General features: G+C 46.4%; 1 long non-coding RNA gene across 1 annotated transcript; it reads right to left on the bottom strand.

Annotated features, from left to right (window-relative positions):
- Window positions 1–2,757: 2,757 nt before the first annotated feature.
- Window positions 2,758–3,254, bottom strand: LOC122453107. The gene is made up of 2 exons (XR_006272949.1): window positions 3,080–3,254; window positions 2,758–2,807 (listed from the first exon to the last, which is right to left on the bottom strand). It is a non-coding gene; the product is annotated as an uncharacterized LOC122453107 (long non-coding RNA).
- Window positions 3,255–4,253: the final 999 nt, after the last annotated feature.

Below are 4,253 nucleotides of genomic sequence, written 5' to 3'. Positions count from 1 at the left end.
GCATCACGTGGGCAACACGTGGGAAACACGTGGCCATCACGTGGGAATCACGTGAGAATCACGTTGGCAACATGTGGGAATCACGTGGGAATCACGTGGGAATGACGTGGGCATCACGTGGGAATTACGTGGGCATCACGTGGCCATCACGTGGGAATCACTTGGGAATCACGTGGGCATCACGTGGGCATCACATGGGAATCACGTGGGAATCACGTGGCCATCACGTTGGAATCACGTGGGAATCAGGTGGGAATCACGTGGGCAACACGTGGGAATCACGTGGCCATCACATGGGCATCACGTGGCATCACGTGGGAATCACGTGGGAATCACGTAGGCATCACGTGGGCATCACGTGGGAATCACGTGGGCATCACGTGGGAATCACGTGGCCATCACGTGGGCATCACGTGGCCATCACGTGGGAATCACGTGGGCATCACGTGGCCATCACGTGGCCATCACGTGGGAATCACGTGGGCATCACGTGGGCATCACGTGGGAATCACGTGGGAATTACGAGGGCAACACGTGGGAATCACGTGGGAATCACGTGGCCATCACGTGGGAATCACGTGGGCATCACTTGGGCATCACGTGGGAATCACGTGGGAATCACGTGGGCATCACGTGGGAATCACGTTGGAATCACGTGGGAATCACGTGGGAATCACGTGGGCATCAAGTGGCCATCACGTGGGCATCACGTGGGAATCACGTGGGAATCACGTGGGCATCACGTTGGAATCACGTGGCCATCACGTGAGAATCACGTGGCCATCACGTGGCCATCACCTGGGCATCACGTGGGCAACACGTGGGAATCACGTGGGCATCACGTGGGCAACACGTGGGCATCACGTGGGCATCACGTGGGCATCAGGTGGGCATCACGTGGGAATCACGTGGGAATTACGTGGGAATCATGTGGGCATCACGTGAGAATCACTTGGGAATCACGTGGGAATCTTCGCCTCGGGTTTTTCACAATGCTCTTGCTCCTCGTAGTTGCATACTGTTGATTCTCCTCTGATTTCCAACCCTTGTCTGCTCCTCGTTCTTGTCTTTTGCTTTTTCTTTCTTGCTCCTCGTATTCTTCTCCCCTGTTTCTTCAACTCGGGTTTTTCACACTGCTCTTGCTCCTCGTATTGGCATACATTTGATTCTCCTCTGATTTTCCCCACTTGTCTGCTCCTCGTTTTTGTATTTTGCTTTTTTTTTCTTGCTCCCCGTATTCTTCTCCTCTGTTTCTTCGCCTCGGGTTTTTCACACTGCCCTTGCTCCTTGTAGTGCCACACTGTTGATCCTCCTCTGATTTTCGCCCCTTGTGTTCTCTTCGTTTTTGTATTTTGCTTTTTTTTTCTTGCTCCTCGTATTCTTCTCTCCTGTTTCTTCAACTCGGGTTTTTCACTCTTCTCTTGCTCCTCATAGTGGCATACTGTTGATCCTCCTCTGATTTTCGCCCCTTGTGTTCTCCTCGATCTTGTATTTTGCTTTTATTTTCTTTCTCCTCGTATTCTTCTCCCCTGTTTCTTCGACTCGGGTTTTTCACACTTCTCTTGCTCCTCGTAGTGCCACACGTTGATCCTCCTCTGATCTTCGCCCCTTGTGTTCTCCTCGTTTTTGTATTTTGCTTTTTTTTTCTTGCTCCTCGTATTCTTCTCCCCTGTTTTTTCGCCTTGGGTATTTCACACTTCTCTTGCTCCTCGTAGTGGCATATTGTTGATCCTCCTCTGATTTTCGCCCCTTGTGTTCTCCTCGTTTATGTATTTTGCTTTTTTTTCTTGCTCCTTGTATTCTTCTCCCCTGTTTCTTCACATCAGGTTTTTCACACTGCTCTTGCTCCTTGTAGGGCCACACTTTTGATCCTCCTCTGATTTTCGCCCCTTGTGTTCTCCTCGTTTTTGTATTTTGCTTTTTTTTTCTTGCTCCTCGTATTCTTCTCCCCTGTTTCTTCACATCAGGATTTTCACACTGCTCTTGCTCCTTGTTGTGCCACACTATTGATCCTCCTCTGATTTTCGCCCCTGGTGTTCTCCTCGTTTTTGTATTTTGCTTTTTTTTTCTTGCTCCTCCTATTCTTCTCCCCTGTTTCTTCACCTCGGGTTTTTCACACTTCTCTTACTCCACGTAGTGCCACACGTTTGATCCTCCTCTGATTTTCGCCCCTTGTGTTCTCCTCATTTTTGTATTTTGCTTTTTTTTTCTTGCTCCTCGTATTCTTCTCCCCTGTTTCTTCGCCTCGGGTTTTTCACACTTCTCTGACTCCACGTAGTGCCACACTTTTGATCCTCCTCTGATTTTCGCCCCTTGTGTTTTCTTCGTTTTTGTATTTTGCTTTTGTTTCTTTGCTCCTCGTATTCTTCTCCCCTGTTTCTTCGCCTCGGGTTTTTCACACTTCTTTTGCTCCTCGTAGTGGCCTACTGTTGATCCTCCTCTGATTTTCGCCCCTTGTGTTCTCCTCGTTTTTGTATTTTGCTTTTTTTTTCTTGCTCCTCGTATTCTTCTCCCCTGTTTTTTCGCATCAGCATTTTCACACTTCTCTTACTCCACGTAGTGGCATACTGTTGATCCTCCTCTGATTTTCGCCCCTTGTGTTTTCCTCGTTTTTGTATTTTGCTTTTTTTTCTTGCTCCTCGTATTCTTCTCCCCTGTTTCTTCGCCTCGGGTTTTTCACACTTCTCTTGCTCCTCGTAGTGGCATACTGTTGATCCTCCTCTGATTTTCGCCCCTTGTGTTCTCCTCGTTTTTGTATTTTGCTTTTTCTTTCTTGCTCCTCGTATTCTTCTCCCCTGTTTCTTCGCCTCGGGTTTTTCACACTTCTCTTACTCCACGTAGTGGCATACTGTTGATCCTCCTCTGATTTTCGCCCCTTGTGTTCTCCTCGTTTTTGTATTTGCTTTTTTTTCTTGCTCCTCGTATTCTTCTCTGCTGTTTCTTCGCCTCGGGTTTTTCACACTTCTCTTGCTCCTCGTAGTGGCATACTGTTGATCCTCCTCTGATTTTCGCCCTTGTGTTCTCCTCGTTTTGTATTTTGCTTTTTTCCTGCTCCTCGTATTTTCTCCTGTTTTTTCACATCAGCTTTTTCACACTTCTCTTACTCTCGTTAAGTGGCATTACTGTTGATCCTCCTTCTGATTTCGCCTGTGTTCTACGTCATTTTTGTATTTTGCTTTTTCTTTTTCGTTGCTCTTCGTATTCTTCTCCCTGTTTCTTCACCTCGGGTTTTCACAGTTCTCTTACTCCACCTAGTGCCACACTTTTGATCCTCCTCTGATTTTCGCCCCTTGTGTTCTCCTCGTTTTTGTATTTTGCTTTTTTTGCTTGCTCCTCGTATTCTTCTCCCTGTTTCTTCGCCTCGGGTTTTTCACACTTCTCTTACTCCACGTGGTGCCACACTTTTGATCCTCCTCTGATTTTCGCCCCTTGTGTTCTCCTTGTTTTTGTATTTTGCTTTTTTTTTCTTGCTCCTCGTATTCTTCTCCCCTGTTTCTTCACTCACTTTTCAATTTTCTCTTACTCCTCGTGTGGCATTATTGGTAGATCCTCTCGAATTTTCCCCTTGTGTTCTCCTCGTTTTGTATTTTGCTTTTTTTTTTTGCTCTCGTATTCTTCTCCCCTGTTTCTTCATCTCGGGTTTTTCACACTTCTCTTACTCCACGTAGTGCCACACTTTTGATCCTCCTCTGATTTTCGCCCCTTGTGTTCTCCTCGTTTTTGTATTTTGCTTTTTTTTTCTTGCTCCTTGTATTCTTCTCCCCTGTTTCTTCACATCAGCTTTTTCACACTTCTCTTACTCCTCGTAATGACATACTGATGATCCTCCTCTGATTTTCGCCCCTTGTGTTCTCCTCGTTTTTGTATTTTGCTTTTTTTTTCTTGCTCCTCGTATTCTTCTCCCCTGTTTCTTCGCCTCGGGTTTTTCACACTTCTCTTACTCCACGTAGTACCACACTTTTGATCCTCCTCTGATTTTCGCCCCTTGTGTTCTCCTCATTTTTGTATTTTGCTTTTTTTCTTGCTCCTCGTATTCTTCTCCCCTGTTTCTTCGCCTCGGGTTTTTCACACTTCTCTTGCTCCTCGTAGTGGCATACTGTTGCTCCTCCTCTGATTTTCGCCCCTTGTGTTCTCCTCGTTTTTGTATTTTGCTTTTTTTTTCTTGCTCCTCGTATTCTTCTCCCCTGTTTCTTCGCCTCGGGTTTTTCACACTTCTCTTACTCCACGTAGTGGCATACTGTTGATCCTCCTCT

Source organism: Cervus canadensis, chromosome 14, assembly GCF_019320065.1.
Source record: "Cervus canadensis isolate Bull #8, Minnesota chromosome 14, ASM1932006v1, whole genome shotgun sequence".
NCBI classification, from domain to species: domain Eukaryota; kingdom Metazoa; phylum Chordata; class Mammalia; order Artiodactyla; family Cervidae; genus Cervus; species Cervus canadensis.
Note: the sequence above shows the minus strand (reverse complement) of the source record. Positions and strands in the feature narration are given on the sequence as shown.